Below are 26,899 nucleotides of genomic sequence, written 5' to 3'. Positions count from 1 at the left end.
TCACACCTGTTAAAATAGCTATTATCAAAAATACAAGAGATAGTAAATGCTGGTAAGGATGGGGAGAAAAAAGAACCCTTGAGCACGGCTGGCAGGAATATAAATTGGTACAGCCATTATGGAAAACAGTATGGGGGGGTCTTCAAAATATTAAAAATGGAACTACCATATGACCTAGCAATTCCACTTCTGGGCGTATATCTGAAGAAAATAACATCACTATCTCAAAGAGATATTTGCATCCCCATATTCACTGAAGCATTGTTTACAATAGCCAAGACATAGAAACAACCTGTGTCTATCAATGGATAAGGAAAATGTGATCTGATGTGTACATGCATGTGTGTGTGTTTATAACATGAAATATTATTCATCCACACAAAGAAGGAAACCCTGCCATTTGTGACTATAGGGATGAAACTTGAGAATATGATGTTAAATGAAATAAGTCAGAGAAAAACAAAAACTGTATGATCTTACTTAAATGTGGATTCTAAAATAAAAATGAACTCATAGAAACAGAAAGTAGATTGGTGGCTGCTGAGGTGGGAGAAATGGGTGAGGGTGGTCAAAGGGTACAAACTTCCAGTTATAAGATGAGTAAGTTCTGGGGATCTAATGCACAGCATGGTGACTAGAGTTAACAATACTATATTGAATACCTGAAAGTTGCTAGAAGAGCAGATCTTAAACCTTCTCTCCACAAACACACACACACACACACACACACACACACACACACACAGGAGCTATATGAAGTGATGGATGTGCTAACTAAACTTATTGTGGTATTCATCTGCAATACATACTTATATCAAATCATCATATTGTACACCTTAAACTTATACAATGTTATATGTCAACTCAATAAACTTAGGTGGGGGGAAAGGAAGAGATAATTGTATCCTTATTTCCATGATAACATGCATGTATATTTGAGAAACCCAAGAAAGTCAACAGAAAACCCCCTAAAAGGAATTTAGAAAGGTACTAATTACATAATTAGTATATGGAAGTCAATGATTCTCCTATATATATATGACATGCCCAATTATAAAATAAAAACTAGTAACAAATTCATTTAATATGAAAATCACAACAAAAATAAGTAACTCAGAATAAACAAATCCGGATATCTATAAGACATGTAATCTGTTTTCAGGACAGATATAACCATTATTCAAAGACTCGTTTTTCTGCCTAAATTAGTCTTTTAATAAGATTCTCGTTAAAATACCAGTAAGATTTTTTATTTTGAGAACATGAAAGCTGACACCAAAGTTCATCAAAAAACATGTCATTATCTACAAGTATTTTGAAAAGAAAAAAAAAAAAAAAGAGGAGTAAAGAGGAGACCAGTCCTTCCAGAGTATAAAAACACTGTGAAGATACAGTAATTAAGGACTTTTATACTAGAGAAGAAATAGACAAATAGAAAATGTATACCAGAGAATCCTGAAATATATTCCAATATACATAAGATTTTAATCCAATATACATATGATAAAGGTGACTTTTAAAAAAAAGATTAGTCAATACCAAAAAAATAAAAATAAAATAAAATAAAAAATGATTAATCAGTAAGAGCTGCTGGGACACTAAGAAAATTCCAGGTTATTTAAAGATTTAAATATAATATAAAAACTTTATTTAAAAAAAATGAGAGGGAAGGATGAATAGGCAGAGTATAGAGGATTTTTAAGGCAGTGAAACTACTGTGCATGATATCATGATAGTGGGTACATGCCTTTATAAATTTGTCCAAATCCATAAGATGTACACCGATGGTGAACCCTAAGGTAAACTGGAAACTTTAGGTAACAATGATGTATCAATGTAGGTTTATCAATTGTAACAAATGTACCACTGTGGTGGGGAAACTGATAAGGAGGAGGCTATGAATGTTTGGGGGCTGTGGGCCTATGGGAAAACTCTGTATGTTTCAGCTTTAATATAAACCTAAAACTGCTATAATAAAGTTTCTCAACAAAAATTAATCCATAAGAGTAGGAAAGAAAAAATGGTGTTATACTCTTGGACATAATCTAAAGAAGCTATAAGAGAAAAGACTGATTATTTGACTAAACCAAAACTTAAAATTTCAGTATGGGAAAAAAGAAACTACCACAAATCAAGTCGAGTGCAAATTAAACTGTAGGAAAAGGTGTGAAATACATGAGAAAAGGTACATTTTATTAGTGTACCAAGAATTCTTAGAATTCAATAAGACATAAAGGAAAGGCCATTAGTAAAGAAAAATGGATATGCTGCATTTATGTAAAAGAAAGCATATACAGTATATGCCTATGTATAAGTGTGCATATATGTGTGTGTTAAATGTATGTACACACATAAACTTGTATGTGGATAGAGGATTTCTGAAATGATACATAAAATAAGTTAATACAAGTTACTTGTGGAAAGTAGAAATAGGATAGTTTCAAATTTTACTTTTTATTTTATGCTTTTTCACATTATTTGTTTCTTATTTTAAAAATCATGAGTATGTATTGCTTTAATAATTCCAAAGTAAAACCTAACACAACATATTCCTTCTGAAGAAACTTACCGTAATATGCTGATTGTTTAAACCAACACACATTAAAATTTCTGTGGTCCCTCTTTCCACAACTGACAGTATTACATACTGGATTCTATTATGGAGTTTAAACATTTCAAAACAGGTAGTGATTTACTAAAATCCAGTAAAACAAAAAGCAGTAAAATTCTAGAATAAGGGAAGTTATCTAAATATAAATGTAAACTCAATTTTACTTAAGGACTTTTTTTCTTCTCAAATTGTTTTTGAAGTACACAGCAGAAGAAAGAAAATAATTATTGTTGTTTTCATTTTGCTTCTTTCAAGTCAGAACCACAGAGTTTTCTCTAGAAATTCCTTTCCCTTCACTCCCGCTGAGGCTCCAAATCAATGGAGTCCCGTCCTCCAAAGCCCATTACATTCTCAGACCTTTCTCTTATGGATGCTGTTTCTCTATCCGCAGCAGTTTTTATTCCAGGAATCTGGCCTCTCTCCCCAAGATTGTGGCTATTAACAAGCAATAGCTGTATCAAAAGCAACTTGATCAGTTGTAGACTCAGTAAATGAGCATACAGGCAAGGAACAATGATAGTAATTAACATTACTATCCGAGTCTTAGCCTTTAGTAATTTGAGATACAGCCTATAGCATATCATATAGAGTTTTCAAGAAGTTTCTCCTCAAACATTCTGGATCAAGATGAAACTTTTTCTAATATTCATAATGCAACTTCTTTCTGAACAATTAAGTACACTGGAATTCCTATTTCATGTATTTTGGTTAACGCCTAAGTGGTAATACAAATAACCAATTCATGTATAAATGAAATGCAATTACTCAATTGCTTCGATGATACTTTACTATAGCGATTATCAAATCTATTATGTTCTATGTTTCTTCACATCTACAAATTGTATCTACTACTATGGTGTCTGACACATAAAAGCTTTCTGAATGTATAGATGGATAAATACATGTAACAGAAGAACTGTCAATTACTTACAAACATAGCAGATTGGATAGAGCAGGTTAGAGAGGGCCCTAGAAGTTTTCTAAAACTGTAAGAATTCCATAAGTCGCCCCTACCCTATTACTCCCCACCGTAACTATCACTGTCATACTCCTAGCATATAAGCTCATTCACTCTCACCAGGAACATGCTATTGATATTAAGGCCTCCATAAAAGAAATCAGTCCATTTCAGTCTCAGATATACGTTGGGCCTTGGAATATAGACATTTGAGGGCAAAAGCACAATGCCCTAATGTTTTCCTTAGGTATGTTACCAGTAATTCGGGGTATTTACTTCACTCTTACTGATGTCTATCAAACTATAAAGTCCTTATTGTTTTATGTGCTAATTTATGTCTTCAAATTCCTTACTTTTCAGTTCAAAGTTTTACTAATTAGATCAGCACACCTCTAAGTAGATCTTATGATTTCAATTTCTGTGAGGCACATTCTTATCCAGACGTCCAATACTTTTGTATCATTTCCACTTCTACAGAATCCAATTCTATGGAATAAATAATGCTCAGTCACGCAGGTAGTAATTACCAGAATTGAAATTAACCAGTAGAGATAGGGCTAAAACATCTACATTTTTAAAAAGTTCTCCAGGTTATGCTGAAGCATAGTCAGGGTGGTGAACTGCTACTGTAGTAATTTGATCCAAAGTTTAGAAAATCAAACTCCATTCCTTAAATAGTCAACTGCTCATTTAATCTTGTACTTTGTTTTCTTTCCCCGGAGTTTCAACATTCATTTGGAAAATGAGATAAAAATATAAACCAAAGCCGTAAGTCCTTCAGTTTACTGAAAAATTCTGGGAAATAAAGAACATATCTCCACTCTGCAGCATTTCAAGCTCTCTGGTTTCTGTCTGTTTATCTCCTATACCAAATTTAAAGAAGATATTTAATGTGAAAGGCGTATAACTGAATTAGCTTCAGAACTTCCTTACTTTCTTTCTTTATTTTCTTTTTTCAACGTTTATTTATTTTTGGGACAGAGAGAGACAGAGCATGAACGGGGGAGGGGCAGAGAGAGAGGGAGACACAGAATCGGAAACTGGCTCCAGGCTCTGAGCCATCAGCCCAGAGCCCGACGCGGGGCTCGAACTCCCGGACCGCGAGATCATGACCTGGCTGAAGTCGGACGCTTAACCGACTGCGCCACCCAGGCGCCCCAAGAACTTCCTTACTTTCAATATCATTCTTTCTGGATGCCGTCTATAAGTAGAGGGGCTAATTACAATTTCCTTCATTCACTTCATAAACATTTATTGAGTACCTATTACATGCAAATAATAATGTGAAGCAGGTTTTACCTGAAAGAAGAGTATGTTTCAGAAATTTTATGTTTCATGTAACAAAGAAAAAACAAAAGGGCCCCAATTCAAGAATTTTTTGTTTTTTTATCTTTTATATTTTTAAAAATATTAATTCCAATATAATTAATGTACAGTATTAGTTTCAGTTGTGCAATATAGTGATTCAAAAATTCTACACTTATTCAGTGCTCATCATAATAAGTGTACTCTGAATTGTCTTCACCTATTTTACCCATTCTCCCACCCACCTTCCTTCCGGTAACCATCAATTTGTTGTCTACAGCTAAGAATCTATTTTATTCTCTCTTTTTTCTTTATTGCTTTTGTTTCTTAAATTCCACATATGAGTGAAATCATATGGTATTTGTCTTTCTCTGACTGACTTATTTCACAAAGCATTATACTCTCTAGCTCCATTCAGGTTGCAAATGATGATTTCATTCTTTGCTATGGCTGAGTAATATTCCATTGCATATATACACTATATCTTCTTTATCCATTCATCTATGCATGGACGCTTGAGTTGCTTTCATAATTTGGCTATTATAGATAATACTGCTATAAACATCAAGGTGCATGTATTCCTTTGAATTAGTATTTTTGTATTCTTTGTGTGAATACCCAGTAGTGGAATTACTGGATTATATAATAACTCTATTTTTATTTTTTTAAGGAACCTACATACTGATTTCCCTAGTGGTTGCACCAGTCTGCATTCCCACCAACACTGCAAAAGTATTTCTTTTTTTTTTTTTAATCTTTATTCATCTTTGAGAGAGAGAGAGGGGAGGGGGGAGAGAGCGAGACAGAGAATGAACAGGGGAGGGGCAGAGAGAAAGCGAGACACAGAATCTGAAGCAGGCTCCAGGCTCTGAGCTGTAAATGCAGAGCCCAATGTGGGGCTCAAACTCATGGACTGCAACATCATGATCTGAGCCAAAGTCAGATGCTTAATGGACTGAGCCATCCAGGAGCCCCAAGAGTATTTCTTTTTCTTCACACCCTCGCCAACACTTGTTTCTTGTGTTTTTGATTTTAGTGATTCTGACAGGTGTAAGGTGATATCTCCTTGTGGTTTTGATTTGCATTTCCCTGATGGTGAGTGATGTTGAGCATCTTTTCATGTGCTGTTGGCCATCTGGATGTCTTCTTTGGAGAAATGTCTGTTAATATCTTTGGCCCAACTTTCAACTGGATTATTTGTTTTTGGAGTGTTGAGTTGTATTAGCTCTTAATATATTTTGGATACTAACTCTTTATTGGATATGATATGTCATATGCAATTATCTTCTCCCATTCAGTAGGCTATCTTTTAGTTTTGTTGTTTTCTTTGCTGTGCAGAGCTTTTTATTTTAATAAAGTTATAATAGTTTATTTTTGTTTTATTTTCTTTCCTTAAGGACACATATCTAGAAAAATGTTGCTAAGGCTAATGTCAGAAAAATTACTGCCTATCCTCTCTTCTAGGATTTTTATGATTTCAGGTATCACATTTAAGTCTTTAATCCATTTTGAGTTTATTTTTGTGAATGGTGTAAGAAAGTGGTCCAGTCTCATTCTTTTGCATGTAGTTGTCCAGTTTTCCCAACACCATTTGTTGAAGAGACTTTTTCTCATTGCATATTCTTTCCTCCTTGATCAAAGATTAATTCACCATATAATCATGGGTCTATTACTGGGTTTTCTGTTCTGTTCCATTGATCTATGTCTATTTTTGTGCCAGTACCATATTGTTTTGATTACTATAGCTGTTATATATTAAAGTCTGGGATTGTGATGCTTCTAGTTTTGTTCTTTTTCAAGATTCCTTTGGCTCTTCAGGCTTTTTTTTGGTTCCATACAAATTTTCAGATTATTTGTTCTAATTCTGTAAAAAATGCAGTTGGTATTTTGATAGGGATTGCATTAAATCTATAGATTGCTTTGGGTAGTATGGACATTTTTGCAATATTTGTTCTTTCAATCCATGAGCATGGAATATATTTCCATTTCCTTGTGTCATCTTCAATTTCTCTCCTCAGTGTTGTGTAGTTCTCAGAGTACAGGTCTCTTACTTTGTTGGCTAAATTTATTCCTAGGTATTTTATTATTTTTGCTGTAGTTGAAAATAGTATAGTTTTCTTAACTTCTCTTTTGTTGCTTCATTTTTAGTGTATAGAAATGCCTTGGAGGGGCCCCTGGGTGGCTCAGTGGGTTAAGTGTCTGACTTTGGCTCAGGTCATGATCTTGTGGTTCATGAGTTTGAGCCCCGCATTGGACTCTGTGCTGACAGCTCAGAGCCTGAAGCCTGCTTTATAGTCTGTGTCTCCCTCTTTCTCTGCCCCTGCCCAGCTCACGCTCTGTCTCTTTTCTCTCAAAAATAAATAAACATTAAAAAAAATAAAAAAGAAATGCAGTGGATTTTTGTATGTTGATTACTGAATTCATTTACATGTTCTAGTAGTTTTTCTATATATATTGTTATGTTATCTGCAAATAGTGAACGTTCTACTTCTTCCTTACCAATTTAGAAGACTATTATTTCTTTTTGTTTTTCTGATTTCTGTTGCTAGGGCTTCTAGTACTATGTTGAATAAAAGTGGTGACAGTGGACATCTTCCTCATCTTAGGGCAAAAGCTCTTAGTTTTTCACTATTGAGCATGTGGTTCTTTTATATATTAGCCTTTATTATATTGAGGTATGTTTACTCTAAACCTATTTTCTTAAGGGTTTTTATCATGAATGGATGTTATACTTTGTCAAACGCTTTTTCTGCATCTATTGAAATAATCATATGGTTTTAATCCTTTCTCTTGTTAATGTGACATATCATGTTAATTGAGTTGTGAATATTGAACTACTCTTGTATCCCAGGAATAAACCCACTTCTGGTGAATGCTTTTTAAAATGTATTGCTGGATTCTGTTTGCTAATACTTTGTTGAGGATTTTTGCATCTATGTTCATTAGGGATATTAGCTTGTAGGGTTTTTTTGTTTGTTTGTTTGTTTTTTGTTTACTTGTTTATTTTGGTAGTGACTTTATATGGGTTTGGTTATCTGGGTAAAGCTGGTCTCATAGAATGAATTTGGAAGCTATCCATCCTCATCTATTTTTTTGGAATAGTTTGAGAGGAATAGGTATTAACTCTTCTGTAAATGTTTGGTAGAATTCACATATGAAGCCGTATGGTCCTGAACTTTGGTTTGTTTGTTTGTTTTTTAAGTTTTATTTTTTTTATTACTGATTCAATTTTATGGTTGGTAATTGGTCTGTTTAAATTTTCTATTTCTTCCTGATTTAGTGTTGGGAGTTCATATATTTCTAGGAATTTATCCATTTCTTCTAGGTTGTCCAATTTGTTGATGTATAATTTTTCATAATATTCTCTTATAATTCTTTGTAAATCTGTGGTGTTGCTTGTTATTTCTCCTTTTTCATTTCTGATTTTGTTTGCATCCTCTCTAGTTTTTGATGATATTGGCTAACAGTTATCAATTTTGTTGATTTTTCTAAAGAACTAGTTATGAGTTTCATCGGTCTGTTCTACTGGTTTTTGTTTGTTTGTTTTTTGTTTTTTGTTTCATTTCATTTATTTCAGCTGTAATCTTTATTATTTCCTTCCTTTGGGTGTTGGGTTTTGTTTATTTTTCTGTTTCTAGTTCTTTTAGGTGTAAGGTTATGTTGTTTATTTGAGATTTTTCTTGCTTACAGATAGGCCTGTATTGCTATAAACTTCCCTCCTAGAACAGATTTTGCTGCATTTTCAAGATTCATTTTCATTTGTATCCATGTATTTTTTTAATTTCCTCTTTGATTTCTTGCTTGACCCATTCATGGTTTACTAGTGTGTTATTTAACCTCCACGTATTTTTGGTCTTTACAGATTTTTTTCTTGAGGTGGATTTCTAGTTTCATAGCACTGAGAGTGGAAAAGATGCATGCTGGACTCCAATCTTTTTGAATCTGTTGAGACTTGTTTTGTGGCCTAACATATGATCTATTCTGGAGAATGTCCCAAGTACACTTGAAAAGAATGTGTATTGCACTGTTTTAGGATGGAATGCTCTGAGTTTATCTGTTAGAAACATCTGATCCAATGTGTCATTAAAAGTCACTGTCTCCTTGCAGATTTTCTTTTGGATGATCTATCCCTTGACATAAGTAGGGTGTCAAAGTCCTCTACTATTATTGTATTACTATTGATTACTTCTTTTATGTTTGTTATTAGCTGCTTTATGCATTTGGGTGCTCTCTGTTGGGTGCATATATATTTACAATTGTTACATTTTCTTGTTGGATTGTTCCCTTTATGATTATATCGTGTCCTTTTTTGTTTCCTGTTACAGTCTTTGTTTTAAATTTTATTTTGTCTGATACAAGTATTGCTATCCCAGCTTTCTTTTCATTTCCATTTGCATGATAATTGCTTTTCCATCCCTTTACTTTCAAACTACTTGTGTCTTTAGGTCTGAAATGAGTCTCTTGTAGGCAGCATATAGATAAGTCTTGCTTTTTAATCCATTCTGTCATCCTAGGTCTTTTGATTGGAGTGCTTAGTCCACTTACATTCAAACTAATTATTGATATGTATGTACTTACTGTCAGTTTATTTCTTGTTTTATAATTGCTTTTGTAGTTCTTTTTTCCTTTCCTCTCTTGCTCTTTTCTTTCACAGGCTGCTGGCTTTCTTTAGTGATATACTTAGATTCTTTTATTTATTTTTTACCTATTTATTATCCAGTTTTGATTTGTGGTTACCATTAGATTTACATATGACATTTTGTGCATATAGCAGTCTATATTAAGTTGACGGTCACTTATGTTTTTTTTTTAAAGTTATTAAACTGCTTTTTTTTAACTTGTTTTATTTTTTATTTTTTGAAATTTACATCTAAATTAGTTAGCATATAGTGCAACAATGATTTCAGAAGTAGATTCCTTAGTGCCCCTTACCCATTTAGCCCATCCCCCCCCCACAATCCCTCCAGTAACCCTCAGTTTGTTCTCCATATTTATGAGTCTCTTACGTTTTGTCCCCCTCCCTGTTTTTATATTATTTTTTGTTTCCCTTCCCTTAGGTTCATCTGTTTTATCTCTTAAAGTCCTCATATGAGTGAAGTCATATGATTTTTGTCTTTCTCTGACTGACTAATATCACTTAGCATAATACCCTCCAGTTCCATCCACATAGTTGCAAATGGCAAGGTTTCATTCTTTTTGATTGCCGAGTAATACTTCATCATGTATATATACCACATCTTCTTTATCCATTCATCCATCGATGGACATTTGGGCTCTTTCTATACTTTGGCTATTGTTGATAGTGCTGCTCTAAACATGGGGGTGCATGTGTCCCTTCGAAACAGCACACTTGTATCCCGTGGATAAATGCCTAGTAGTGCAATTGCTGGGTCGTAGGGTAGTTCTATTTTTAATTTTTTGAGGTACCTCCATACTGTTTTCCAGAGTGACTGCACCAGCTTGCATTCCCACCAGCAATGCAAAAGAGATCCTCTTTCTCCGCATCCTCACCAACATCTGTTGTTGCCTGGGTTGTTAATGTTAGCCATTCTGACAGGTGTAAGGTGGTATCTCATTGTGGTTTTGATTTGTATTTCCCTGATGATGAGTGATATTGAGCGTTTTTTCATGTGTCGGTTGGCCATCTGGATGTCTTCTTTGGAGAAGTGTCTATTCATGTCTTTTGCCCATTTCTTCACTGGATTACTTGTTTCTTGGGTGTTGAGTTTGGTAAGTTCTTTATGGTCACTTATGTTTAAACTCATTTTAAAACCAGTAAATTTTAGGGGTGCCTGGGTGGCTCAGTCGGTTAAGCAACTGACTTTGTCCCAGGTCATGATCTCACAGTTCAAGGGTTCGAGCCCTGTGTCGGGCTCTGTGCTGACAGCTCAGAGCCTGGAGCCTGCTTTGGATTCTGTGTCTCTCTGTCTCTCTGCCCCTCCCCAACTTGTGTTCTGTCCCTCTCTCTCTCTCAAAAACAAATAACATGTAAAAAAAATTTTTTTTTTCAACTTTTATTTATTTTTGGGACAGAGAGAGACAGAGCATGAACGGGGAAGGGGCAGAGAGAGAGGGAGACACAGAATTGGAAACAAGCTCCAGGCTCCAAGCCATCAGCCCAGAGCCTGACGTGGGGCTCGAACTCACGGACCGCGAGATCATGACCTGGCTGAAGTCGGACGCTTAACCGACTTCGCCACCCAGGCGCCCCCAAAAAAATTTAAAATTTTTTTTAAACCACTAAATTTTAACTCCTCTCCCCCCATGTTTAAGGTACATGGGGTGACACTTAATATTCTTTTATTTTGTGAATCCTTTGACTGATATTTATAGATATATTTAATTTTACTGCTTTTGTGCTTTCTACTTTTATTCCTCCTGCTTATGGTCTCTTTTCCACTCGAAGAGTCTCTTTTAACATTCCTTGTAAGTCTTGTCTAGTGGTGATGAATTCCTTTAACTTTTGTTTGTCTGGGAAACTCACACATTCTGAATGATAGCTTTGCTGGATAGAGGATTCCTGATTGAAGTTTTTTTTTTTTTTCCCCTTTTAGCACTTTGACTATATAAGGCCAGTCCCTTCTGTTTGAAAAGTTTTTGCTAAAAAATCAGCTGATAGCCTTAAGGGGTTTTCCTTGTATGTAAATGTTTTCTTTCCTCCTGCTATTTTTAAAATTCTCTCATTATCTTGGCATTTTAATTACTATGTGACTTGGTGTGGACCTCTTTGGGTTGATTTTGTTGGGGACTCTCTGTGCCTCCTGAATCTGGATTTCTATTTCCTTCTTTAGATTTGGGAAGTTTTCAGCTATTATTTCTCCAAATACATTTTCTGCCTACTTTTCACTCTCTTCTTATTCTAGGAGCTCTATAATATGAATGTTATTATACTTGATGGTGTCATTATGTTCTCTCAATCTATTTTCATTTTTTATTTTTTTCCTCTTTCCTGTTCAGCTTGATTGCTTTCCATTACTCTGTCCTCCAGGTTACTGGCCCATTTTTCTGTCTCCTCTAGTCTACTAATTATTCCCTCTAGTGATTTTTAATTTCAGGTGTTGAGTTCTTCATCTCTATTTGGTTCTTTTTTATGTTTTCTATTCTTTTTTAAGAGTCTCACTGAGGTCCTCCATTATTTTCTCAAGTCTAGTGAGTATCTTTATGATCTTTACTTTAAATTCTCTATTAGGTATATTACTTACCTACATTTCATTTAGGTCTTTTGCTGTGATTTTGTCCTATTCTTTCATTTGGAACATATTCCTCTGTCTCTTCATTTTGTCTAACTCTCTGATCTGTTTTTATGTGATAGGAAAAGTCAGCTACATCTCCTGCTCTTGCAAGTAGTGGCATTATAAAGAAGAGGTCTTATAGTACCCTGCAATGCAATGTCCCCTGCTCACCAAAACCTGGTGTTTCAGGGGTATCTCCTGTGTGTGTTTTGTGTGCCCTACTGTTGTGTTTGCTTTCAGTTCAGTGGTCTGCAATGGCTCTCTTTGCCTATTATGGGCAGGGATGTCTACTCTTACCACTGTTGTTCAACACAATACTGGAACTCCTAGCTTCAGCAATCAGACAACAAAAAAAGAAATAAAAGCATCCACATTGGCAATGAAGAAGTCAAACTTTCAGTTTTCACAGATAACTTGATATTTTACATGGAAAACCTGCAAGACTCCACCAAAAAACTACTAGAACTGATATATGAATTCAGCAAAGTTGCAGGATATACAAACAATGTACAGAAATCGGATGCATGTCTCTATACCAATAACGAAGCAGCAGAAAGAGAAATCAAGGAATTGATCCCATTTACAGTTGCATCAACAACCATAAAATACCTAGTAATAAACCTAACAAAAGAGGTAAAATATCTGTATGCTGAAAACTATAGAAAGCTTCTGAAAGAAATTAAAGACAAAAATTGAACTGAATTGAATTCATGAATTGAAAGAACAAATGTTATTAAAATGTCTACATCTCCCAAAGCAATCTACACTTTCAATGACATCCCTATCAAAATAACACCAACATTCTTCATAGAGAACAAACAATTCTAAAATTTGTATGGAACCAGAAAAGACTTTGAATAGCCAAAGTAATGTTGAAAAAGAAGACCAAAGCTGGAGGCATCACAATTCCAGACTTCAAGCTGTATTTCAGAGCTGTAATCATCAAGACAGTATGGTACTGGCACAAAAACAGACACATAGATAAATGGAATAGAATAAAGAACCCATAAATGGACCCACACACGTATGGCCAACTAATCTTCAACAAATCAGGAAAGAATATCCTAATGGAAAAAAGACAGTCCCTTCAGCAGATGCGCTGTCTCTTTAAGGGTGGGGATTCAATTTCCTCTTGTCCTTCCAGCTCTCCTGTAGCTGAGCTTACTGATTTTTAAAGTTCCAGGTGTTAAGCCCCAGTGATTGTAAGAACTCACAAATTATGCCCCACAAGTTTTCAAAGCCAAATTTTACAGAGATTTGTCTTTTCTAGGTGGGTTGTTGTGCCTGGTGGAGGGTCTGTTTCTCTCCTCTATCCATGCCCTTGGTGTCCTTCCCTCCTGCAGAAAGTCCTCTGGGTCAGTTTGGCTCTTGACCACAACTCCTACCCTATATGATGTGGCCTCTTTCTATTTCTTGTGGAGAGTCTGTTCTGCCAGTCTTTGGGTCATTTTCTGGGCTATTTACACGGAAGCGGGTATTATATAGCTGTAGCCATAAGATAAAGTGAGCTTAGGATCTTCCTACTTCATCTTTCTTCACTCCCATAACAGTTTATAATGCTTTACTTCCCTTCCTTTTTAGAAGCTCAAAGAAGACACACAGAAAATTTTCTTATTGAAGTTCTGAAATAAGAGGGTACATCTTGTGTAAGTTGTATTATATGAAAAGTTTGTGATAATTATTTAAATATATGGGAAATGGCCATAAAAAAGATAAAAATGTACTGATGATATATATACCACATACTGAATTATATATTAGAAAGACTTCACTAGAATTAGCTTTATTAGAATAGGCTATAGAATTAATGTTAAAAACATATAGTGGCTATGTTCATTTTGAAAGATCAACAATGTTTCTTAATTTGAATTCAAAGTTAATTTCTTACCCATGAAAATAAAAAAGTAGCTCTGGTTTGAATCAAGATTAGCAAAGGAAAAACTAACTCAGTTCATTTACAAATATAACTACCAGTACAATTATAAATGCAAATACGATGCCATCTCTAAAGTCTTTAGGGAATCTCATTTGTTGATGTATATAATATGGATACAATCCTCAACCATAAAACTGTAAAACTAACATTTGAACTCTGAGCTCAAGTAAACCAACAAAATGATAGATATTGTTTTATAACTTTAAATTATAGAGCTAAAGAGTATCTGGGCCAAAGTATTATCAAGAAACATCTATGTTCAAGAAATGGTACTACCAAATCATTGTAAGCAAAATATGTACATCTACTAATAGAGCGTATCTTGTCACAAGTGAAACAACCTCTTTCCTAGGAAAAGGAAATTCTCTTGTTTTTACAATCAATTTTTCTTCCCTAACTTTATTCTCAGTTCAAAAAAATATATGACAGTATTATTGTTTGAGTTGTGTTACCTCTCCCAAAATATGTTTAAATCTTAATCCTTGACCCTTGAATGTGACTTTGTTGGCACATAGGGTCTTTGCAGATGTAATCAAGTTAAGATGAGTCATGCTGATATAGGGTGGGTTATAGTCTGACTGTGGCCTTATAAGAAGAGGAGAAAAGACATAGAAACACATGGAGAAAACCATGTGATAAGGGAAGCAGAGATTGATGTAATGAGCATAAATGAAGAATGCCAAGATTGTTAGGCAACACCAGAAGCTAAGAGAAAGGCATGTAACAGATTCTTCCCTACAGCCTTTAAAAGATCATGGTCCTGCAGAGAACTTGATTTTGGACTTTCAGCTTCAAGAACTGTGAGAAAATAATTTTTTTCAAAATTTAAACCCCCAGTTTGTGGTAATTTGTTACAGCAGACCTAGGAAACTAATAAAAGATCCAAACTGCCTGTTTACTTTTATTTTTCTAGTGGAAATATCAGTTTCTCAGACTAAGCACCTGATCAACGTATACATAAAAGATACTTAATCCCAAGAAGAAAATTCTTCAAACCACTCTGCCTTGCACATGGAATATTTCTGTAAATAATAGTGGTTGATATAAAGTTAAAATTTTAGAGCAGGCAGTGAGTTGATGAGTACCCTAGTAAAATTACTTACAAAGTTTGGAATGTATAGTTTTCATGAGACTCAAAGGTTAACAATCATTTTTCCTAACAACTATGATTTTAAACAGTGATTTTTTGATAAACTGCATTTTCACATGTTTAAACATAAACTGCTTGTTGGGAAATTTCAGTAAACAAAATTTAGTTCTAGTACAACAACATAATGGTGTAAAACAAATTTGGCATGGGTATAATGGGAAAATTAACTATTTCTTTTGTAAGAGTTGAGCTTACCATGAGGAAATCTGTTTTCAATCGTTTTAAAAAAGGAGAATAACTCTATCACCTATTTATTGAATTATGAGCTACGGCGAATGCTAAATACCTAAGATTTTTAATTATATCACCTATCTCATTTAATTCTTAAAATTATATTACCATTCAAATTTTTAAAATTTACAAATTGTGGGTCAAAGAGAACCAATAATTTGTCTATGGTCACACAGCATGGTAGGTGTGGCAGAGTGGTGGTTAATTAGTTATTGTTACTATGTTCTTTGAATTTGGCTTATTATATAGTGGACTCATAAGTTATACCTGCTATGCTCTAATTGTCTTTCTAGGTACTAAAAGTTTTTACAACTATAATATTCAAATAAGCCTTAAAATATGGCAAAAAAAATTAAATAGCACTTTTGATTAGAATTATAAATATCTGTGGCTTATTAATGACATGGTCATAAATAGAATGTGATTCAAAGAGAACAAATGACTGGTTTTTAGTATAATGGGGAGGATACATAAATTAGAGCTATCTGACAGAAGATATGTTGCTTTTGGGGTACTTGGGAGGCCCTGGGGTACCTCTGATAGCACAGAGCCTGCTTGAGATTCTCTCTCTACCCCTCCCCACTGTTCCCATTCCCTCTCTCTCAAAATAAATAAATAAATAAATAAATAAATAAATAAATAAGTAACATTTTAAAAAATATATATATATTGCTGTGGTTAAAGAAAAACTTAGATAGAATATGATATGTGAATAAGTCAAAAAAGGAAATATTAGGGAAAATTTGACAAAAATAGGCTGCTTATGGAGAAGCAGTGTTTATGGAAACTATTCCTACTAATTTAGCAATGGTCAGTTTTAAGTATTTTCTTAAAATAGTTAAGTGGATTGTATCAAACTATGAAAAGTTTTAAATCATGAGTAAAGTATAATTCTAAGAAAACAAGTTTTAGAAACAACCACTGAAAGTGTGTAGAGGGTCATATGAACTTCCTATCCCCGAGAGCTGTTCTACTAGATTGGTTTGCTAAAGGCAGCAGTGGAAACTATTTCTTTGAAGATCTTTAGGAACAGAAGGCACACATTGCCAGCAGTTCAGAATGGGTTAGGTGTGTCTCTGCCAGAAGGCAGCCAGTGGATAGCCACTCTTGGTTCTCCAAGCCCAGTGACTACATAATAATGCTATTCTTATAACTGTGGAGGCAAGGGCAACACAGCTGCTTTTTCCTTTCTTTGGTGATCAGGATTTGCTGTCCAAAAAGTTGCAGAATAATGTGAATGTAATTAGATGAAATTTTCCCCAACAGGAAATCAAGAATTAATTCTGACTCTAGTTACTGAAAGAAAACTCAGAAGCTCTGCGCTGGACTTTTTAAACATTTATGTCCTCCTTTACTTAGAAAGTGTTCCTCTATGTACAACTTAAAAAGCAGACTCGTTTGCTAGATGACCTCAGGCCTATGAGTTGAATTAGTATTAAATAAAAAATTCTGAGCATATCTACAGTTTCTTTGTTTGTATAAAATCCTTTGAAAAATTCAATTTTAGTGCATTCTACTTAAATTTTTATGAGTTTATTTTTTATTTCATTTCATATTCATCTACTTAAGGTTCTATATTTCATGAAGGTGGCAAAGGGAGATTCCTTATATTTATACTTTTTTTCTTTAAAATACAGTCAATTTCTTTCCAAGCAAACTTTCCCTTTAACTGGTAATGTAATTAATTTCAATTTTAAAGACGGCACTGTGGTCCACAATCCTTGGCTGACTACTCTTCCAAGAACAATAAGAGCTGCTGAGAAAGGAACTAAAAGTTCCATGAGTTCTTTTGATGCAGGATTCTCACAAAATATAAAGCTGTGAGGAATGTAAAGGGATGACTTTCCAAGATTTTGGAGCACTTCAGAATAGTTGTTAAAAATAAGTAAGAAAAAATGCTGGAATGAAACAAAAAAATTTCATAAACGGTATGGATCATTCCAACCAAATAAAAAATAATTATAATCCCCCAAACTATTTAGTATTTGTAGTTAGATGATAGATGTGTCCAAGATGGATACAAATAGCACTGTTTTCAAACATGGGTGCTTAGTTTCTGTTACTTAAATAGCTTAACTATAAGAAATAGCTATATTAGCTATGCTTCATATATAAAATTGTTATATTAAAGAACATTTTATTTTTCCATTAAAATGCAAGATAATACTACTTATTTCTACATACTTAACAACAGAAAGCTCATAGTATAAATATTTCATTGCTTGCCTCCAAAGAATTGTTGACATCCTTTGTGGCCATCTGCCAAGGTGGTCATTTCTTTGTGTGTGATGGAATTAGAGAAGTATCAGGGTTCTATGGATTGATGAAAGAAAGTATTCTGTGCTCTTGGCTTCTGATATTTGTTTCCTTGGTCCTGTTAAAAAGGAAACAAGAGTGAATTTACCAATTTTGAACAGATAGCCAGTTATTGTGTATTTCTTTAGAATCACATTTAAGGACACTTTGAGATGTTTATGAGTTCTCATTAAGAATCACAGAATTTTAGCCTTATACACAAGTTGCTAAACTTATGACTGCAAGCAAGAAAGAGCTATGTCAATCAGATGATTCAATCCCCATACTTTGCACTATAGGGAACCAAAATCCAAGAGGTTAAACAACTCAAGCAAAGTTACAGTCAATTAGTGTCAGGGCTAGTATGAAGAAACAGTTCTTATTACTTCAAGTTTAGGGCTCTTTCTTCTGGTTGTCTCTTAGCAGGTAGAAGATAATAATCTTTGGGGGAAATTGGGAAAAGCATTATCATGACCAAGCTAATTTCTCAGCCTTAATGCTTACAGAAAATTCTGGAAACAACAAACAAAAAAACACAATAGTTTAGTAATATTTAGATAAATTCATAGCGCAGCATTTGCTCAAAGAAATATTTTAGTAAAGTACGACTAAGATACTATTTTATTAATAAATTAAACGTTACCATTAAATTTCTGAATTTCAAACAGAGCTAGGATCCTTTATTTTTCCAAAAGAATGCTATTTTTATTATTCACAGAGAAAAAGAGTGATGTTTTTAAAAAGAAAATTGTATCTTAGATACTGCCTTAATCAAAACCCTCCAAAGATTTCCCGTAACAGTTGTGATAAAGTCTTCTCCTGAGCTACATGATTTGGCCCCTGTTTACCTGTCAGCCTATCTCATAACTCTCTTCTTGCTTGGTATTCTACAGCCTTAGTGGCCTTCTTGCTCTTCCTCAAATATGCTAAGCACACTTTTGGTTTCTGTATTTGACCTTGGTCTTCCCTTAGACTGGAACACTTTCCCCAGATAGCCAAATGTTTGTTCCCAGTAACTGAAACACTTTCTTTTCTCTTAAGAGCATCATTGCATGTTTCAAGAATCTGCTCAAAAGTCACCTCCCAGGGCGCCTGGGTGGCTCAGTCTGCTGGGCATCTGACTCTTGATTTCGGCTCAGGCTGTGGGATTAAGCCCCATGTTGAGTTCAGCACTGAGTGTGGAGCCTGCTTAGGATTCTCTCTCTCCCTCTGCCCCTCTACTTGGCTTGTGCTCTCTCTCTCTCTCTCTCTCTCTCTCTCTCAAACAAACAAACAAGCAAACAAAAAAGTCACCCTTCAGAGATGCCTTCTCTTATTACTCCAGTCAAGCAACCTCCAACACTCACCCTTCCTTCCCAATAGGACCCCATTCTTTATACCTATATCTGCTTCATTTTCATTCATGGTATTTATAATTTGTGATGTTATATAGCCCAACACAATCCTTATAGGGACCACATATATTTTAGAATTAAGTATTATTTGAGTTTTTAAAGGTAATATGGTACATGTACTGTAATTAGGTAACATGCTCCTCCTTCTGTATCTGAGAAGTCTAGTACTTTAATATATTTACAGCAAAACATTTACACATTCTAAGTGGGATTTTAAAAAAGAAAATAGCCTCATACAAGTTTCACTATTAAATGAATTAAGATTATGTCAGGTTTTACCACAATATGAATTATAAACACCTTCAGTTTCAGAGCTTTTTGATTTTGGAATTTCACATAAGAGATTGTGGAATATCCTATATATTAATTTTTTTACTGCCTCTCTTGTATATTTGTATTCCATGAAACGCAAAGGAATGACCACCCGGTATACTCACCAGACCAGAGATTTTTGTTTTTTGTTTTTGGTTTTTTTTTTGCATTATAACTAAATCCTAACCTGTAAGAATATATTTCTTCTCAATTGAAAGAATAGTATAAAAAACATATTTTAAGAGCTTCTTAAAATTACTTCTTCTTTTGAGGTTCACTAAAAGAAAAATATGATAAATGGCCTTTCAATAAAACTATAGGAAACAACACCTGGGTTGTGTGATACAGTGGCAAGAATTTTCAACTAGAATTCTAGGGATCTAGGTTTGATCTTCCTTGCATTCCCATTTTCTAGTTAATTCCTTATCTATTTATCATTCACACATCCATCCTTATCCATCTAGTTCTTTCTCTTTCATTTAGGTATCTCACGATTCTTGGCTGAATGCATTATCTGTGAAACAAGAGCATAGAACTCAGTGGTCTTTAGTAGTTCTATGATTCTACTAACAGTTAAATAATTGAGCTAGTAATCACTCTATCACAGTTGGCTGACCAGTCTGAAAGGTACATACATAACCTTGCTCATCTGATCACAATAACAAAAATAGATACCAGTTTTAAATTAAATTTTAGCATGTCTGCTCAACGCCAATGAAATGCCATTTGTGTCAAATACATTTTATGTCACATACATACAGTCCTGAGCTTTTGTGTGAGTTTCTTCATAAGAGTATGCCCAATAATAGCAAGTATTTATTGATCATTTACTCTGTGCCAGCCACTATCCTAAGCTCTTTACAACTTACAATGATTCCATCAGATAGGTAGTAATATTATCCCCTGTGGTATATTGGATATTCCTCCCTTTCCCTCGTATACCTCCATGGAAGGTATATGTGTACCTCTCTGCTCTTTGACTTTGGACTCAGCCATGTGACTTGCTTTGACCAATGGGATAACAGGAGACATCGTGCAAACAGAACTTTGAAATATGCTTGTGCAGTTGCACTTCTTCCCGTTACCTTGCTTCTCACTCTGAGACAAAAATGCTTTAGTTAGCTCCAAGGAATAGGAGTGACATATGGCTCAGACTTAGATCCATCCTCCACTTGAGTCCATTTGAGCCCTGCCTTGATCATACTTACTTCAACTTACTTGCAGTCTCCTGAGCAAAAACTAAAAGCTTATGGTAGTATGCCAGTGAGATATTATGATAGGTACTACAGCAAAAGCTCACTGATAAACTGCTTTTTTTTTACAGACAATAAAAATGATGGGCAGAGACTGAGTAACTTGTCCAAACTTTTATAGTTACTTAAGTGATATGAGAGATGAAGCCATGCAGAGTCTCGCTCAAGGGTCCACACTCTTAACACCTAAGCTATAGTGCCACTACGTTATACTAGCTGTATTATATATTAAGCCATTTATTAATATAGCAGCAGGTGATCTGGTACATATTAAAATTCATAATTATAAAGGTAGTCTCGTTGTCAATAGACAAAGTTGTCTTGCAGTGAAACGTTTCTTCTTAAAAAATTAGTTAAGTACAAGAAATGTACTATTTCCTAGAAGCAGATTAATAAGTCTACATACATATCTCTTGAGGTGGCTTTCCAGCTCATTCTGCTACCATACAATGGACCTCAGTGCCGATATCTCTAGTACATGATTCCAACCCCTGACCTTGGCTAATTCAGGCATGCATCTGTGATCCAAGCTGGATCAGTCCGGTTCCTTTCTGGTATTTTGAAATATGGACACATGACTGGGAGCCACCATCAATGGACCTACTCTGGAGAAAATTGAAATCACCAGAGCTACGCCTGTTACTTTCTTCCCCACCTGTCAATTCCATGACAGTACCTCCTCGGAAAAATGCGTTTTTTGACTAAGCTTATTAGAACCTGTTTTTCTTGTTGTAACCAAAAGAAATTTAACAGAATAGATTTTTAAAAAATACATTGTTTTTATTATAATTTAAAAATGCAGACTAAAGATTTCTTAAAGAGGAGACCAAATAAAGTTTGCAATTGTTTTACATTTTATTAATTTTGCAATTTATAGTTACGGATTGTGTGTTTCCTGATAACCAGCTAAAAATCTTTCAATATATTAAGAACCATGGGCTATCTGTGAATAGAACTACATTTCAGTAAAGTTGAATAAAGTCAATCTTTCTTTGTAATTCTATGTATTTTATTTTATGCATTAAAAAACATTTTGTTTATATATGGCTTTCCACATTCCTTTTGATAACAAAAATCAAGTAAACATATGGAATTATTTGAATTACTAATTCAACTCAGACACTATATATGAGACTCAAATACATTCCAGACATTGTTTTGAGTCCTGGGGATACGCAAGGACAAAACGGTCTCCGCTCTCACAGAGTAGTGATAAGAAAGAATATGTGGAATATAATTTGAACATTTTACAGTACCATTAGTGATGAACCTAGAGATCTATGTAGTTAAAAGATAAAAGTAGCTTAAAAGTGTGAGAATATGGAGGCAAAATGCCTGGAGAAAATTTATGTGCAACCCTTAATCTATTTCTAATCTTTAAGAGGGGTATATCAGCATAGGAAGCTCTGTCAGAAATCATATGTAAGAGTACATAAAAAGTGCAACCACTAATGCAATGGCATATTTATGTTACACTTTTCACTTTACCAGTGATTTTCATATCTCAGTGATTTCATATATTACAACATGACCTCTTAATACCTCCTTGAGATGAACAGGTACAAATTGAACACCTTTTGTCATCAAGCATATGCTCAAATTACTAAAAACTTTGGAATGGTGTGAAAGACTTGGTAGTGGAGGAGTTTAAGAATTACTTAAAGCATATTTTCTCAACTGGTAGATTTAACCATTTAGAGCAGAGGCTGGCAAACTTCACCCAGAAAACAAATCTGGTCTGACATCTGTTTTTGTATGACCTGTGAGCCAAGAATGGTATTTACATTTCTAAATGGTCTAAAAGCATAAAAAAACAAAAACAAAAACAAAAACAAAAACAAAAACAAAAAACCTTCTATGACATCTGAAGATTATATAAAATTCAAATTCCAGTGCCCATAACTACAGCTGGAATACAGCCATACTCATCTGTTAATGTATTGCTTAACGCTACCTTCACACCTTAATAGCAGAGCTGAGTAGTGCTGGAGATATGTTGGACTGTGAAGGCTAAAATATTTACTACTGACTTTTCACAGAAAAAGTTTGGTGACCCCTGACCTAGAAGATCACAGTTTTCCAAGGAGTTCATAATGCTAAAGGCAATAATGACATCTATTTAAACTTGTAATAAAAAATAATAACTGCATAGTTAAATATTTCTTCCCCTTAAGAGCATACGAGGCAGATGAGTGAATGACTATCCTAGGAACCTTAGAAGTGTGTTCCCTATGAACAGAAGGCTGTTCATATGGATGACCTCCTTGATATTATGGTGTCTGTGATTATTATACAAGTTTAAACTGTTTAGCTCTCAGGCCTACTTTTGAAACTTACTGTCACATAGACTGATGGTTAAAGATAGCAAGCACAAAGAACTTCTGGTGACATATAATTAATGAGTAGTATAAAATTTCTACGAAGCCTATAAATTTGCCTTCAGACAACCATCATCAAATCTGTACGTTGCATTTATCTAATCAAAAGGAACTTCTAGAAGTCTCAAATACTTTTTAAAAAGCCAAAATTCAAAAGAATATGATCCTATCCCAAATTTTCTTGAGCGAAATAGCCTTTTTTTTTAGGTTTATTTATTGATTTTTGAGACAGAAAGAGAGAGAGAATGAGTGCATGCAAGCAAGGGAGGGGCGAGAGAGGAAGAGAGAGAGAGAGAAAGAGAGAGAGAGAGAGAGAGAGAGAGAGAGAATCCCAAGCAGGCTCTACACTGTCAGAGAACAGCCTGATACTGGGTTCAAACTCACAAAACATGAGATTATGATCTCAGTGGAAGTTAAGAGTCGGATGCTTAACTGAATGAGTTACCAAGGCACCTTCCCCCACAAATTTTTTTTTTAAGTAGGCTCCTGGCTCAGCATGGAGCCCAGCACGGGCTCAAACTCACAACCCTGAGATCAGGACTCAAGCTGAGATCAAGAGTCTGATGCTCAACCAACTGAGGCATCCAGGTGCCCCCAAATTTTCTTACTAGAAATTAAAAACAGCTCATTTCAAAAGCATAGAAGATAAAGAACTCAAAAAGATGAGATCATAAAAGCAGTCTGGCACCTACTTTTGATGTTGTAGTTTAGAGTTACTTTTCAACATACATTTAAAAACTCATTTGGCCACAAAGTCAAGTATTATTTAAAATGTCATAATTTTAGATTTACTATTGCATAGTATTGTCAAATCATTTTCTCTCCACATAATTAAAAGTAAATTAAATGAGCAGGTCACTTACTAGCAGTGAAACCATTTGAATGTCTCTATTATGTGTATTAAATATTAGTTTACATTGAAAATAAATTTTGATTGGGGTAGTTAGGTGCCTCAATTGGTTGAGGAGCTGACTCTTGGTTTTGGCTCAGGTCATGATACCAGGGTTGGGGGATGGAGCCCTGCATCAGACTCTGAGTGTGGAGCGTGCTTGAGCGTCTCTCTCTCTCCCTGCCTCTCCCCAACTTGCATGCTCATGCTCTTTCTCAAATAAATAAGTAAAATAAATAAATAAATGAATAGATAAATAAATAAATAAATTTTATGATGTAATTTTTAACAATATAGTTTAAGTGATAATGTTTATTTACTCATTCATTCATTATTCTTTCAGCAAACAAACAGATGAGTACAAACTCTTTGACAGCTACTGTAGAAAAAAGTTAAGAAATAAATGACAGGTCTTGCTTTCAAGGAATTTTCAGGCCAGCGGCTGGAAAAGAGACAAGTATACAGAATGTTCAAATACAATTTGATTAAAATTCTCTAATTGATGTAAGGTACATTGATGATGGGTGTAAAAAAAAAACTGCTATATTATAATCTAGAACAAAAATGAACTTGCTTCCCAACACGACCTAGTCGTTAACATCACTGAGCTGAACCTGCTGCAGCTAGAAATGCTCAAGAACCAGCTGGACCCGAAAGTGGATTTCTTGTCCAGATCAAGGACAAGATGCCCAGATCAAGGTGGTACAGACTAAGTGTGTGGAAGCCAAGGACTGTCTAAACATGCTGAACAAGAACAACGAGGGGAAAGAATTACTCGTCCCACTGACCAGTCCTATGCATGTCCCAGGGAAACTACATAATGTGGAACATGTACTCATTGACGTGGGAACAGGCTACTACGTAAAAAACGAAAATGAAGATGACAAGGACTTTTTCAAGAGGAAGATAGATTTCTTCACCAAGCAAATGGAGAAAATGCAGCCAGCTCTGCAGGAGAAGCATGCCATGAAACAGGCTCTCATGGAGATGATGAGCCAGAAGATCCAGCAGGTCACAGCCCTGGGGGCAACTTAGGCTATTGCCAAAGCCTGAGAGCTTTGCCAAAGCCTGAGAGCTTGTTTCAGAAGTGGGGCAGAGGGACCCTGCTTCAGGAGCCTGAGACTTTGTGGGCACAGCTTTCTGGGGTAAGGGAAGAGAAGGGTCTTATGTTTAATCTTAATAAATGTGCCAGTTGGGGGAAAAATGAACTCAGTTCCTAGAGGTGAAGACAGAACAGGGAGAATGAATTAAGAGATTTTAATAAGGTATAAACCACTGGGCATACTGACCAATGAGATGAGGAAAGTAAGACAAAGACTTAAAATTATTGCCAATAAGGGTGTCCTTTATTTAGACATATATAGAGAAGGAAAGAAGTGTCCACTGAATGCTACAGAGAAAAAAGGATAAATTGAATATTCCCTATAGATGACCAACTTTTCCTTCCCTTTTAATTTCCAGATACTATACACAATCCCTCATCCAATACTATTTGGAGCCATATGTGATTTGGAATTAAGAATTTTGTAAGTTTTGAAAGGCAAGCGTAAATCTTTTAGAACTATTTTTTTTTTTAATTTTTTTTCAACGTTTATTTACTTTTGGGACAGAGAGAGACAGAGCATGAACGGGGGAGGGGCAGAGAGAGAGGGAGACACAGAATCGGAAACAGGCTCCAGGCTCCGAGCCATCAGCCCAGAGGCTGACGCGGGGCTCGAACTCACGGACCGCGAGATCGTGACCTGGCTGAAGTCGGATGCTTAACCGACTGCGCCACCCAGGCGCCCCTAGAACTATTAAACAGACATACAGAAACTTTTTTTAAAACACAAATTTTTAATTCTACAACGTACATCAAAGACTGCTCAGTACTAAACTATAATTCCAGGCTTCTTGTCACTGAAGATTAATAAATGATTATTAATTAATAAGTTATTATTATTATTGATTATTAATAAGTGATTATAATTATTAATTATTAATAAGTGAAGATTACTAAGAACAGGCTCTCATTAACTGATAAATAGATATACAAAATGTAGTATAATCCATACAATGGAATGTTATTTGGCCATAAAAAAGGACTGAAATTCTAACACATGCTTACAAGATGGATGAACCTTGAAAACATTATGCTAAGTGAAAGTCAGACACAAATATCCACATACTGTATGATTCTATGTATAGGAAATGTCCAGAATAGGGAAATCCACAGTTATAAAAAGATTACTGGTCGCCAGGGACTTGTAGTAGAGGGGAATGGAGAGTAACTGCTAACAGGTGTAGGGTTTCTTCCTGAGGTCATGAAAATGTTCTGAAAGTAGGTAGCGGTGGTTGATGTACAACATTGTATATATACTAAAAAGAACCAAAGTGTACAATTTAAAATTGTGAACTGTGTAGTGTATGAATTGAATCTCAATAATGCTGCCACTAAATTTTTCTTAAGAATGAATTCATTTGATCAGATAATCTTCAGTTTCTAAAGTATTTAAAGTGAATTGCCAAGACAAATTATACTAGAGAAATATTTCTGTTCATGACTGAATAACTACATTGATCTTATAAAATATACCTAAAAGAAAACAGTAATATATTTCTTCAGATATTTCACATTTAAAAATCTACACATACATAAATAGGTCTAAAAATGGAGCACACATAATTGGTATGTATACAAAAAGAAACATAGGGAAAGAAACAAATAATAAAATAAGCCTGGGCTAGACTATAGTACGTCCTTACCTCAAAGATGTAACAACAACTAAAAATTTCTATCAAATGATGAAAGCAGTCACAAAAAGTTAATATGGCAATTTTCTCTTTAAATCCAAAGTCCAAATTTATTTTATTCCAGTTTAAGTTGGAGAATGTTTATAAACCAATATAAAGCTACTTTTCACTGTAGACAATGGCTTTTGGAAATGAGAAAATTTTAAATTGAAGATTCAACCG

At 34.7% G+C, this 26,899-nt stretch overlaps 1 protein-coding gene and 1 pseudogene across 3 annotated transcripts in view; one reads left to right on the top strand and one right to left on the bottom strand.

Moving 5' to 3' along the window:
- The window catches only part of MBD5 (methyl-CpG binding domain protein 5), a 447,015-nt gene that overhangs the window by 214,959 nt on the left and 205,157 nt on the right, over nucleotides 1–26,899 (bottom strand). For all 3 annotated transcript variants that reach the window (XM_043576637.1, XM_043576639.1, XM_043576638.1), the window contains exon 3: nucleotides 17,650–17,797. The gene's annotated coding sequence lies outside the window, so the exon portion shown is untranslated. The remainder of the gene's footprint in view (nucleotides 1–17,649; nucleotides 17,798–26,899) is intronic.
- On the top strand, nucleotides 1,785–24,997 carry LOC122479479 (annotated as a pseudogene).

Source organism: Prionailurus bengalensis, chromosome C1 (genome assembly GCF_016509475.1).
Source record: "Prionailurus bengalensis isolate Pbe53 chromosome C1, Fcat_Pben_1.1_paternal_pri, whole genome shotgun sequence".
Lineage (NCBI taxonomy): Eukaryota > Metazoa > Chordata > Mammalia > Carnivora > Felidae > Prionailurus > Prionailurus bengalensis.
Note: the sequence above shows the minus strand (reverse complement) of the source record. Positions and strands in the feature narration are given on the sequence as shown.